The sequence below is a fragment of the Bombus impatiens genome, unplaced genomic scaffold, assembly GCF_000188095.3.
Source record: "Bombus impatiens unplaced genomic scaffold, BIMP_2.2 scf_0487, whole genome shotgun sequence".
NCBI lineage: Eukaryota > Metazoa > Arthropoda > Insecta > Hymenoptera > Apidae > Bombus > Bombus impatiens.
In genome coordinates this window covers 198,904-213,965 of record NT_176906.1, presented here as the reverse complement: position 1 = coordinate 213,965, position 15,062 = coordinate 198,904, and the positions used below count along the sequence as shown (strand labels likewise).

The window sequence follows — 15,062 nt, the reverse complement described above, 5'->3', positions numbered from 1 at the left end:
GTTATTACTCTTCTGTAACTTTTAATCGAACGTGGCTTTTGAGAACGTGTCATTTATTAGAATCAACTTCTAAATAACTTCGAACTTGTTACTTGTAAAATGTCACTAATAATCTAATGCAACTGTGCAAGATGATCCAGGTGTCACAGATCATCTTTGTACAAAGTCTATTAGACTAAAAACATCCTCATTTTTTTCTCATCCAAATTAGTATAACGTGATCTGATTTGAAAAATTTGAAAAAACGTTTGATAAAGGCATCAGCGTATTGTAAGTTCTAAGACATGACAGGGGATAGGAGTACCGATCCAGCGATAAAGGTATCGATTTTCGTGCCAAGTAGGATGGAGCGTCGGCAATGATTCGTCGGCTCCGCGGTGGATCGCGATCGCGTGGCTCGATCGTCTCGTTCGCTTGCAAAATGAAAAGTCGAAAACGCGCCGAGCAAGCGAAATACTTCGCGAATATATTGCGAAAGCTGTATACATTATAATGGGCCGGGCGCAGAAAACGGGCCAGCGGCGACTCGATGAGTCTTGGTGGGTCTCGATAGCATACGAGGACTCGATGATTCGGTAGCTCACGGTGGCACATAGTGTCTCTGTGCGTACGTTACGCAAGGAATCGTTCGCTCGTGCCTGCGCTCGAAGCTGTGTCTCGACACTGGAATCGTCGTTAACTATGGGATGAACAAACCACTGACCTCAATATCCACGCCGGCTAAATGTTTCGTTTCACTGGCAACAACCGCAAGAAACGACGCATACTGTTGTAAATTAATGCACCGCGGTGACTCGATCGCGATTTACATACGCTGTGAGATAGGTATACTTGACAATTTTTTTTTTCGTAACTTCTTGGGACAAGGTTCTATTTTTTTGAGAAAAGAATAGCTTTGTCTAAAAAGTATGATATCCAATCCGTCTACGGTGAACGGTACGAGCGATTTGCTTTGCAGAAATATAAATCGCGCAAACGTTCGATTCGCCATACATATTGAGGTATCGTAGATAGGAATCAAAAGACTTACGAGATGATATTTACAGGTCAGTCTTTTCGACAGTATCATGGAATCACGTTATACAACTGAACTGAGACATTGTGACACTATTACGAAGTAATTGCACAATCATACGTGACCCATCGTACTAGACTGTTAATTGCTGAAAGGTGTTAGGTCGCGTCAAGGTTGGGAACTGTAGATAAGTAAAAAGTGGGGAGGCCTATGAAATTGAAACGTATACGCGACGTCATCGGCCAAATAAACCGAGAGGAACACAATCTCGTTTATTTCTGAAAGAAGAACTTCGCAATGTGCAGCATCAAGGTGTGAACAAGATTCTTGTAATAAGTCTTGCAAAGACATTTCCGACGTTGGAATACAACTTGAAGAATCGATGTCTATTTCCTAATTTCATTTTCGTTCAATAATCGGAACTCTTCATCAGTAAGAACTCTTCTATCAACCTTTTATTTCCTATTTTTCACTTGTTACCGACTTCTGAGCTTTTTGTAATACCTGCAACCTCTACTTCTTTACTACATTAACATGTTACACAAGATACCCATATAAAAACTTGAAGAAGCGTTCAATAGAATGCTACATTGTTCCACATGAAATCGATACAATAACTCGCTGTTAGCAATAACGAGGATCTTAATTATTCAAGTGGATTATTGTCGGCCAGAAATGAGATTCTAAATTCTGTGTTCTATAGCTCGTCAGAATGTTACCTGCAGCTATGATAGCTACGATCATTGAACAGGAAGAAGACAGAAGACCTTAGAGATTCACCGTATATCATAATGTTACGTAAAATACGACCTATTTGTAATTCGAATGAGAGCCAACATGGCGACAAATAACTTGTCTTCTCCTTCGAGAATCGTGTTTTATGTATCAAACACAACAATAAAACACCAAAGAAATATCTTTAACGTATATAGTGCATGTCGAGATATCTTTGATATATATTTGGTATTTCAAATAATTTTTATCGTAAAAATTTCACAGGAAATTAGACGATGTATAATTTCGCGACAAGCTAACTTTGATGTTCGAATATAGTTTGCCAAAAAAGAAGTATAATTCGTAGAAACCCGTTTCGTGGAAGGATTTACGCTTATTATGACATCATAGTTCGTATCGCACAATGACATAATCTATATTTGTACCAGCGAGTAATTCATGATACGAATTGTTGGTAATTATATTGTGTATAAGATTATGATGCTAAAGTGGCGAATACATTGCGATCGGTTGTACGTACGTGTGAGTCACAGTATTCGACGGAAACTGAAACTGTCAAGCGATTATGCTGGCGTATAGCGTTTAATCTTTAATCCTAGCGTCGGTTGGTACAACAAAGGCTTGTTGGATTGAAAGCGATAATGTACGGCGACAAAACTGTTTATGTCGCATCTGAAATACTTATATTACCTCGATAAATCTTCGATGAAGAGAGTGACATCGTAAACAATATCTTTGAGGAAGTGAAAATTCATATCTTTGTGAATAGAATTGACGAAATGGAATTCAGACAGAGGATTGTTTTACTCATTAAATATCATGTAGTGCCTACTTTATTTTAGATATTTTATGTGTCTCTGTAATAGACATGAGACGCAATTATAGACTCAATTATAGACTCAAGTACATAATGCTTCAAATTTCCTCTAAATATATAAAGGTTGTAAATATATATAAACATAAGTTTAGTAATATTATTGTCGATAACAAAAATAGAATAGTAGTTATATAAAAGAAAAAAGAAGGTAAGGCCAATAAACGTAAAAAATGTGTAAATAATTGTAGCAATTGGTAGTAATGATATAAATCGTACATATATACAAACAATTTTAGATAATAGATAAAATTAATCATAAGCTTATTAATATTAATTTATTTAATTTATTTCGCATATTATTGATTTACGATTTCTAACTTTATTAATCTACTTTTTATTATTTCGTGACGAGAGCAGATAACGTTAAATATCAAACGTGTAACCACTAATAATTTAACGTCTATATATAATATACGTTGGTGAGCTAGCTCTTATCATGAATCACGAATGATTTGAATCTTTATTCCGAGACTCAATCAGATCAATTTTCAATGTGTTGTTTATAGTGTAAGATAATAATGAATGTAAAAGCTTTTGAAATACGTAAGATTTCATTGCCGCGATAGTAGGAGAGTTCGTAAAAGATTGTGCGATGATGATTGCACGCTACATTTTTATTTGATTGAAACCGCAGCCAGCGAATCTATTTGCCCCCCGATATATCTAAATATACTGCCATTTATTGGGAGTTTAACAAAACGAGAGATGGTTCTTAGCAAATACGCGAAATTACAACATCGTTGTGCAAGAAATCTGTAATTGGCGTTATACAATACCGCGAGTTAATAACATGGAACTAACCGCGCAGCAGTAATACACAATTTAACGGCAGATCGAGCGTGCCACGTATATAGAAAATAAATTTTCGACGGAAATTTTAATCAAGCTTGCGGTCGAAACGAAAACATTACACATTGTGATTCTTTAAGTCAAGTATATACAAGGATTATTTATCGTGCTTCAAACGATCTTACGAGCGATCAAGGTGTGTTGCAATAGAAAGGTCTGGCTCCAATTAAATTAGATTCTACCACTGTGACGGCTATGAAACGCAAGACAGATGTTTCAGTTTGTTTAATAGGACCCCGGTCTAACCGGTTTCTAACGCTTGTATCAGCGATGCGTGAAATTCGGTCAACGCATAATCGACCGCGTGGATCGTCAAAATTCACGAAACGTTAATTCGAGAGGGCAAACTTTGGAATAGTTCGAGGTCTCTGAACCAGTACTGGAACATATCCAATCCGTGGTAAAGCGATCGTGAAAGTGGTTTCGCGTGCATGTCTATCCTCGATACGCGTCGCGATTCGCGATGCCGATTGGAGCAAGATCGAAATTTCGTCGATGTTTCGTTTTTCTTCGGTTACTATGTCTTAGGTTTTAGGCTACCATAGCAGATATCTTTTTTTAACCAACTATATCGTTCTATAGGTGCGTTTAGATTTAAGATCAAGCGAGTGAATTCTTGTTCTTACTCCACTTTAGTAGAATTAACGCGTAAACATTCTTTTTCTGTTTCGCGATCAAAGAATGCATTTATAATTATAATTTCTTCATCAGATATCGTTATCACGAGACCGAGCGAGGTGGAAATAACTATTTAATATTCTATATACTTTAATGGTCTATTTTCTATGAATAGGTATATACGTAGGTTTTCGGTTTTTGGTGTAAATCACTTTAGGAACAGATTGTTTGAAAACCGTTTACATCAAGTGAGTACGAGCGAATGCTCCTGATCTCCTCGTATATTTTTGCTCGTTTAGTCTAAATGCACCCTAACGAATACGTTAGAGCAGTCAAATACGCGTATAAACTCTTATGAGTGTTCACATTTCGGTTTTCAGATGTTTGATTCGTCAGAACGATAGTTCTTCGGGATCATAGTCTTAACAATATTTTCCAGTTCATCATGACCCAACTTCGATCGAAGCTCGATTGATTGCTGGAACAATGAAATTGAAGATTTCTGCAATTCTCTGATTTGGAGAAATAAAAACGGCGAGAAAGATCCAACTTGTTTCATATTTAGGTTTACGTCGGTTTCAGGACAATTCATTCGGGACCGCGAGGTTTCACAGTTATTTCTAACATGTCACGTGAAAGTGACCGCGTCAGGCGTCAATTTGTATGTCTCGTGACAAGCCTATATTTAGGACAAACGGAATTCTATCAACATGGATAATAATTTCGAGTATCGACGTTTTGCAACGGGAAACAGCAGCGCAGATTGAACGTAGGGGTGCTCTATCTTGTTAATCTTGTCGTAGTATCATATCATTCGCTACAAACCGTGTAGCATCGTACAGATCGAACAGAAGTCACGAGGAACGTATCGTAAACGAACGAAGGAACAGAATAAAAGAAAAGATAGGAACATAAGATAATTGTTTTATTTTTCAATAGAGTATTTGCAACCACAGAAAATTTATATGAATAAATTATACGTGTCATATAAAACATTTTGAAATTTCATTAATACGAGACACGACTGTTATGATTGTATTGGTCAAATTTGAAACCGATTGGAAAATGTACGCGGAAATTACAAAATATTTACTACAAGCGAGTGAACAGCTGTCATTTCATCAATTTTCAAATAAGATTTGGTCAAATGAAAATGAAATGAAATAAAGGGGATTTCCGTACAAATTTTAATGTACAGTTTAGATTTATTTTCGCGCGTAGAATAACCTTTTGGCGATTATTCACTTCCTTGCGTCGATTACATGATCATTTCCGAGGCACTCCGTATAGACTTGTATTCGATTGTGTCGCGGTGATACATGACAGAGCAGTCGGTGAAACGGCATACGGCGGGAAAGTCGAAGGCGCGTGGCTTGTTGCCGCGTCGCGCCGGCACGAAACTGCAGGTTTAACTATTATGGAGCGACGCAACCGGCCGGTGATCTTAAGTAATACGTGAATTGTTGCGCGCTCGAGTAACAAAATAAAAAGAGATGTAAGAAAACCATCGGCGGGAGAAGAAAAGGAGAACATGTAGCTGTTTTGGGGAGCATTAAGTGAAGAGACAGAGAGCAAAACTTCACTGGTGGAGAAAGAGAGAGAGAGAGAGGGAGGGAGAGAGGGAGAGAGAGAGAGAGAGAGAGAGAGAGAGAGTGAGGGGGGGAGAGGCAGAGAGGAGGGCAACGAGAGAAAGGAATAAGCAGACATGCCTCGTTGTTGACACTCACGAGAAATTGCGGCCACATATTCACGAATAGAAGTGTACGACATACTTTTCAGCTGATTGTAGTATCGCACAAGTACTCTCTGTCGACTGAATCATACATCTTTTAGCGTTCTGAACCGCTTATTCGTGCACGGATCTTCCATCTTCGCATCGTCTCGTCGCGACCGTCTTCGACCGTCTTCGACCGTCTCGCTTCCGGTGGCTCTGACACTTCAAGGATCTTTGTTAATTAAACATACGCTGTTGTATGTCGAGTATTATAGTATTTGTAAAGATTCCGTCACTGACAAGTTAATCCTCTAATTTTGATTGTATAAGTAAATGATAGGACTGCGATGAACGATAGAATTTTATTACAGTGGAACTCTGTACGAATTTCATTTACTGGAACGAACTTTTAGTGCTCAATTAATGGAAGTGCTAACTGAATCCATTTATCTGAACGTAAACTTCTATCCATTTATATGAACGAGAAATAATAGGTAGTGGAGAGAATAAATATGAACTCCAATTACGTAAACTATTTGTCCTACTATATTCTTACTTTCCAAGTGAAATCTTAGAGTTAGAAATATTTCGTGAACAGAAGGACAGCTCCTTTGATCGGGCAAATTTTAATTTCATGTTCTGGAAGGTACTAGAACCGCCAACGTTCACTTCTCCCTCTTACTATGCTAAGTCCAGGAGCGAGATGACCTGGTCTGCATGTTGCAAAATCCCTACCAGTTTGACTAATTGCAAATCGTGATAGAAGTTACAAAGAAGAAAGTTTCTACACACACAGAAAACTGTTTCGTTAGCAAGGCCGGTACTTATAGTTTTTCAGTCGTCATCGTTCAATATTTCACGTGTGTTAATTAGACATGACGGTAAACAGTTGGAGATGTACGGATTTTTAAAAATGTTTTAATGATCCATTCAATTCAAATTCACGAAACAGCCACAAGCACTTACGTCGAGTATGTGTATTTATTCCACTCCTCGATTGGCATGACTTTGGAAATGCGTACACGTAACAAAATCGCGATACGTGAAATCGTCGAACGAGACCATGTCGAGGTCACGATAGTTTCTGTATTCACGACGTTAATTAGATACGTAATTTTATCGTACGCGGAAAGAAAGGGGAACGACTCGAGTCATTGGCAATTGCCTCTGATCTTTGTTTCGCACCACGAATTCAGACTTGAAACGATCATCTACCGATGTATAATAAATGTAAGTAATATAACGAGGTCAAACGATCGGTCAATGGATAAAATTTACAATTTTCGACGAAGGTATCATTGTAGGTTCACCGATTGATTTTAAATTAATTTCCACAATTAATAGCAGTTCGACAATGCATTATAATCAGTGATGCTTTCAGAATATATGTAAATTAGAAACGAACTATAACCGTTCTTTTTACAACGCGACAATTTTTTATAGATACATTACAAAGGAAGAACTGATTCACAATTGACATCGCATGGATCTAAACGAAGATCTTTTAGACAGATATTAATTATTGCGACCATCGAAAGTTGTAAACTCCAAACACTGTCTGATTTTACGACTTCAGCGTATCGTTTCCATCTACTATACGTCTATCGTAGCATTCGTCAAATTAAACTATTTATTTCGCGCAACATACATCATTGAGATTGCGGCGTTGACTATGTCTATGTTGGATGTATCTATTATCGTCATTGACTATCGCTCACTGAATGGACTACGAACCTGGTCGAGTATTAGGAAATACCTGTATATCTTGACCAGTTTTATCCGTCACTTTTATTGCGAAACAAATTATTAGTGTTCATTACAAGTGGTAGAGATCTGGTCGCAAATATTCACACATTAATTCCAAGTACCATTAGCAAACGTATTGATTGGTGTTTGTAAAAGGCTCGGGCGGATTGTAGAGGTTGCTCGACCGGATATACCGAACGTAAGGGAACATACAACAGCAGCTTTATTGCGCGCAACGTGCGAGGGCTTACGTTCACGATTAGATATACGACGAAAGAATGCACGCGTTAATCCATTAAACACCACACAGCAAAATAATGTGTAAACGCTGCGGAAATACAACATTATTATAAAACATAAATGAAATACCGTTACCGTTTTATCAAATCAAATATATTAGAGTAATAGATTTTCAATACATAGGAGAAACCTATTATACAAATCGGAAGGAAATCGGAAACAAAAAGAATTTTTATGATACGAAAACTGTTAGTTTCTTCTCGACTAAAATCGATATAAAATACTTCGATTTCTGCAAATCTCATAAAATTTAATATCTAGGTCGAAGAAATTCTTATGATTCTTTTTTTGATTAGTTGCAATGTTAATTCAAAAGAATTCAATAATATCAATTCACTTGTGGATAATGTAAACTGACTGTAATTGGCTGAAAAGGAATTACAAATGAAATGTGGCGTTAACTCAACTTTAATCCTTAATGAGTTAACACATGGAGTAAAACAACTAGGAGATAAATCGTCAGGAATGACGTGAGACACAGACAAGGTCAGATTCCTCGATTTTCTACGAAACATCTTCGAGCGATTAACAATTAAATTACTCTAAACTAGTTTTTTCCTTATTTTGAAAGGAACAATTTGGAAGAAGTTGATCCAGTCACGCTAGTTCTTTTTCCCTACGAAATAAAAGATATTCGACCGGGTAATTCGAAAGACACTTTTAGTCGATAAAACATTTAACATTTTAACCGGTTCTTCGTTATATCTTTGTTGAACAGTGCCGTCACTATGTCTTTCTTAAATTTGATTTCTGATACGTTATCGTATCCTTCGTGATGATAATATTTTTCCTGAATGACAATCGCTGTTGCAATATTAACGATATCAAGGAGAAATCACATGCGCTGCCTCTCAGGCACGTTCGAATTAATTACATAACGTTTTTGTGACTTTTAGTTTAAGAATGCTAAACTGCGTCGAAATACGATTAACGAAAAAAAATGTCACATTAAAATAATTACGCAAGTCCATGTTGCATCATGCAACATGAAAACCTCAATGTGGTAAATCGTTGCTGTGTCATCCAACCCGATAATGTGACAGATCTCAATAGTTAGCAAGTAACAACAGTTCGCAAGGAGATTCGGGACAAAAAAAAGTTGAACATGTTCGACAATCAGTACAGTATTTGCTTCAGTGTTATTTTATGTAATTTTGATTGTTATTCTTATAAACAGAACATCGACGTTTATTATGCTAACTAATCGAATATATGCAACTGTTTTTACGCAGTTCTGTTTTCCACGATCGTTTGTTGTTTTTATGAATTTTCTAGATACGAAAACATTCCTAATTAAACACGTCAAGGCAGAGGCTCGTTGGTGAGCGGAATACAAAAACTTCCAGAAAATTCTTTAGAATTCCAATGTTTTAAAGGAAGAACAAATTATGAAGAAACAATTAAGAAAAACAAACAAGCAAATAGTAAATAACGTATACTTCAAGCACGTTTTTGCCACATGCACAAAGCATATTCACAAAAGTCACGTTTGTTCCCGCGAATCACTTTCCTCGTCCATTTCTGAAATTTCATCGGGCAAGATTATTACACACCGATTAACCTTTTTTCCTCTAAAATCAAAGCTAGATAAGACGAACAAGTTCTCTATAATAAGAAGCGCGGGGAAAGTACATACCTGCATGAAGCTGCAACCTGTCGAGAGCTGTGATGATTTAATGGTACTTCACGGCGGTATATTGATTAGAAAGAAGAAGCAACCCGATAGTATCCATTTACGTAACGATCGTATTAAAGTCTTTTCTTGACATAGTTCGAAAATCACGAAAAATACGCGCTGAATAGATGAACTATTGCCAGTTGTACGAAATTAAGAAGACATTATGTTTCACGGGAGATTTAACTATTTGAGAGCACTACCTTCTCGTGGATTGATAATTCGTATTAACCACGTGGTAGTTGTGCTATACAAATACGGTATTCCATTTCTAAATTGTTTTCTTTACTGCGTGAGATAAGTCGATAATTTAAATTGTATAACAATTTTGGTTCATCACTAGACCGCGGATTCGTATTTATATGAAGATAAATAAAAGCGTAAAACTTTTGTTTCATTTATCAGATACTATACCTCGTTTGTATATTTTTGTACATTGTGCACTTTATAGTTCTTCACTTTTAAATTTTCCACGAGTGCACAAACATCCGTAGTCTATTCATCGGATTACCGAATAGAAAGCTATATATGTAATTCTGTTAAAAGATCAAATTACAGCAAACGTATAAAGATTTTCTTCGTTCAAAGGAGTTCTAAATCCAAGAATGTTTCGTCAGTATCGAGGAATGTTACAATTATAATAACTTACTGATTGGATTTTTCCGACTTGCAGTGGAATATAAAAGTAGTCAACAATCTAGCGAGAAGTTTAAAAAGTACAGAGAGAAAGCAAAACTCGTTTCGGTTTCTTTCAGAAAATTTGCCGGGTGTCGCAACGTCCTCTCACGTAATATGTAACCAAGTAGATATGTTGCCGCGTGATTGCCAGAGCTCGTTCAAATCACCGCGTATTCAGAGCTATGTGAGAAATTATCGATCTGTGATAAATTTCGGCAATCGAACACTAGTTATGCATAAGCTCTCGGTCGCTAGGCCTCCATAATATCCAAAACGAATTGCCTTGTATTTCACCAGTTCGTAAGATCCAAGGAATTCCAATGGTACTCCACCCAATACTTTTATATTACAAACATATACACAACATTAATATCGATTAAAACGATTCGAGCCACTCAAAGATAAGTCACGTTACTCTCTTAACGATATCTACGTGTACAACATTTTTTATCAATAAGGAACATCCTGAAAATAAACGCGTAAAAAATCTAAAGTCTATTTACGATGCTCATGATGTTATTTTAATAACATTTTGTTGAGCAATACGCATTTATTTTGATCAGTATGTAAACATGTGACATTAGGTTTTAACCAACCATTTCGAATTCATCGCGAACTACGGCAGCCAGAAACTTCCGTCTCGCGTGTATCCAAGGCTCCTAAAGGTAGAGGTCAGACGTTCAAGTCGTTCTTTGGTTGTATTTGAGCAAGGAATCGTTTCACGCACGATGTTTGTCAGAGAAACATATATCGTTAACTACTATATAATAAAAGTGCGTAAGTGATTAGTGCGGCTGTGTTATTGATCCAAATTGTTTCTCTTAAGTGTGTGAACCGAAGCGCACTTATGAAAAATTATGAAATGCAACTAAATACAGCAACATGAATACGATTGCAGTTCGATTTTATGGAAACATAATTTCAAGCTTATATAATCGACCAAAGAGGATGCACTTTGTTCTTCATTGTATTTAAAATTCTATCTAAAATATAGGTAATATGAATTATATAAATACAGGTAATAGTTACTAATATTGGAAATATTCTACCTTACTTTTTGTAATTATATCAGCGAACAAGATGTCCCTTAATTAAAAATTCATCTTTGTTATTTATTATTTTCACTAATACCTAAAGGATTACGAAAGGAATATTAATACCGTGATAAAAAAGAAAATCTTCACAAAATAGTTATTCATGAACAAGTAATTTTGGATCATATTTCATGATGGACATACATTACTGTTCATGATTATTCGAACGACTACAAAACTCTATGGGCATTGAATAATTGAAACTTAAGATACGTGTAATTTCCAATTAATAATACAATCAAGAAGACAGTGTTTCAATTCTCCATTGTTCCAATAAAATATATTGTTATATATAACATATATTATTATATATATAACAATTTAGTCATTAATAATTAATATAGTATCATACATATAATTGTCCCAAATAAATATATTATAAAATATATTATTACAATATACCCGTCCAACGGTGCATCCTTTTGTCGGCTTTTACATTTCAGTTTTATAATAACAAGCATGATACAAATTTTAAATATGTTTGTCAGACAAACATATATCGTTAACTAATATATCATAAAAGTGCGTAAGTGGTTAGTGTGGCTGTGTTATTGACCCAAATTTATGAGCCTAATTAATTAGTAGATATGTAAATGTTACAATACTTAAATATACCATTATATTCGTATCATTAGCAATAATTATGAATAGTTCCGTATATCACAGTCAAATATATAGATATCTAAATAGAATTTAAATAAACCTTTTAAATTATACCAGTACATATTGTTATCTACCAATATTGGAAAGTATATATTTCAATTTTTAAATATTCAAATTTCTAAACATTCACATTATCAAACATCTATATTTTTAAATACGTATTTGCAAGTATATAAAAAGGGGGAAGAATTAAAACTAAAGAATTAAGAGTACGTTTTTGCAATTTTAATGAATGAATGATTTAGGCCATTACTTTGACGACGGAAATGCTTAAACGTTTCTGAATATTCGTTCAATTTTTCAGGAAGTCTGCCAATCATGCAAGGACACCGCATTTCGAGATTCGAATTGGCAATTAGACAGATTCAAGATTCGCTTCTTCCGGTTGTGGATCTCCCTAAGCAACGATTGATCACGATTAATATTCGTTTCGAAGCGTGCAGGGAATCGGAGGAATACAAAAAATTATCCTTCGTTTAAAAGTTAATGGGTCGCCCAACGTAAAGGAAACATTAAAATTCGCACGGGACAATGAACAGTGACGATATTAAGTTTTACGAAAATTAGAACGTCTATAGATACGTATATCGTAATTAGCAATTTGGGAATCAACTTTCTTGTTATTTCTCGTTTCAAATTTCGTGTTTTTCAACCTGCATAAATATTGGGCGAGTAAATACTGGAGAGACTAGAGGCGAGACTGGTAATAAAACAAAGTAATCGATTTTCGGTATATGTATTTGGAATGTGCATGTATACGCTGATAATTAAAAAAATGATACAGCAAGAATAAAAGACTCGTGTCATGAAAACTAATATTTTGTGGTCAACTGAGTCGATATCTACTCTATTCCTAATTGCTTTGATAATAATATGTTACGCACGTAACTAATAAATTATTTTTAATTCATCCTTTGTATCTCGCGTAATGTCTAACTTGGCCTCTGCGAATCTAATGAATTTATCGTCGAAGACATTAAATGTCTGAAGGAATCGTTATTGTTGTTGTGGTTTCAGATATTGAATAATATGAATTTACAGATAATGACACTTAAAGTATAAACGTATGATCAATGTGGCACGAGAGTCAACGTCTACCGAATTAATCATTTAAAATCAAAATTTGACAATTTTTAAGCAACTTCGCGCATCTGCGCGACCCAAAATGAAAATTCTATTACACGAATATTATTAAAATATAGATAGCGCTGAAATGTTTGGTTTTAGTATTCGATATATCCAAATATTACTACTTTTTGTGTATACCACGCTTTTTGCGACTAAGGTATCTCAAAATGTGACAGTGAAAAGATATCTAAAGGAATGCAAATGTGAAGAGACGAGGAGAATAGCAGAGTTCGAATCGAAAAAGATCGAATCGAATCGCAATTTTTCAAGTTCGAAACCAACAATGGAAGTTTGTACGACGACGAAGACCACCTAGCAGGCAAACCTAAGTACCTAAGTACACGCCTTAAAGAAGTGCGACGCGATTGAGTAGAACGTGAATCGAAGTCAAATCGACTGCTCACGTGGTTCGTGATTCACGGGACAAAACAGCGTGTGAGAGGAAGACCGTAAAGACAACGTCAACAGAGGGAAATGTCTTAGCGTTTACGTCGAGGAGAGTACTGTTACGAGTTGATCGGTTGGTTCAGTGACAGGAGAAAATATCACTGTTATATTTATCGGCAGCAGTTTTATGCCGCGTTACGAATTCCTACGAGATAAACACACGAAGCGCCGTGTTGGCAGTTTCAAGATATATATGTAGGTAATATATATTGCGCTCGCGTGTATTCAATAAGAAACAACTTTGTCTACGCGTGTGCATATCTTTTTCGGAGCAATTATATCTAAGCACGATATCGTGCAGCGATAAGGTTCGTATCACTTGGTTCACTCATATTGCTTGAAGTAATCGCACGTTATTTGCTACTGAGTAATTGCGAGATAAGACACTGGCCCAGAAACGTATAATAGCAACGAGCTTGACTTTTTCATTTTTATTAACGACGGTTTGAGCTGATTACCGGCCAAACGGTATACATCGTAAAGTGCAGAGTAAAAGCTCACCGCTCCGAGCAAAGGCAATATTTCTAGCGATTTATTAATCTCTCGCAACGTGCCCTACCATTGGCTAGTTGCCGCGACGTAGGCACCAAGCGTTTCACGAACAGAATTATCAACGGTTACGTTAACGCGGCGGACGGGTAAAGAGGAAAGCTCGTCCATGTGAAAATAAAAACGGCCCTCCTTCGTTTTCCTATGTTTCGCAAGAAAAGGAAAAACGCGTTAGCAGCGATTCGACGAGAACGGAGCGTAACGAAACTGAACTCGCTCTAGCCTCTTAAGGGCAACCGTAAGTAACTCGACTCGTATTCGCTTTACGAGGCGAACGTAGAGACACGTTACGTACTTGGCCGGTGTTTTCTCTAAAAGCAAATCCCCGCGTCTATTCTCGCGCCACTTGATTCGAAACAAGCGCCGCGTTAGACCCGCGAGAGGTTCGCCGGAGATCGACAGATTAACCGAGAACAAACGAGAAAAGAGAAAGGGGAAAAGGGGGGGACAGTGGAAAAGGAGGAGGTAGAACGTGGGTTTTACTCGGCACGATTACGAGGTTACTAAGCCGTCCTAATTGGCCAAATCTTCTTAGGACTCGCGAACCGCCGATAGCAGCTATTTCAATTTTCGGACGCGGCGTTGTCGAGTGCAGAGTGGAGAGAGAAAGCGCGCGATAACAGGATGAAACTCGGATGGCGTCGGTCAGTTCGTGCCGATGTAGCGAGCAAGCTATACACGGCGTAAATTGCAAATTAGCTTAAGCCGGTTTTGATAGGGTTTACGCTGACTGGCTGGCTGGCTGGCTGGCTGGCTGGCTGGACCGGAGGGACACGAGCAACGCTTTCAAGAATCGTGTACAGAGGGAGAGAAAGAGAGAAAGAGAGAAAGAGAGAAAGAGAGAAAAAGAGAGAAAGGGAGACGCGCGTAATTTTTGGTCGAGTCGTTGTGATACGGTAGAGACCGCGAGGCGTAAAAATAAATGAACAACCGGTGAATTATCGTTTCGGTGAGCGAACCGAAAGAGAGGCGGG

General features: G+C 36.8%; 1 protein-coding gene across 7 annotated transcripts in view; it reads right to left on the bottom strand.

Annotated features, from left to right (window-relative positions):
• Positions 1-15,062, bottom strand: part of LOC100744329 (elongation of very long chain fatty acids protein AAEL008004) — a 38,621-nt gene that overhangs the window by 12,191 nt on the left and 11,368 nt on the right. The window lies entirely within an intron of this gene.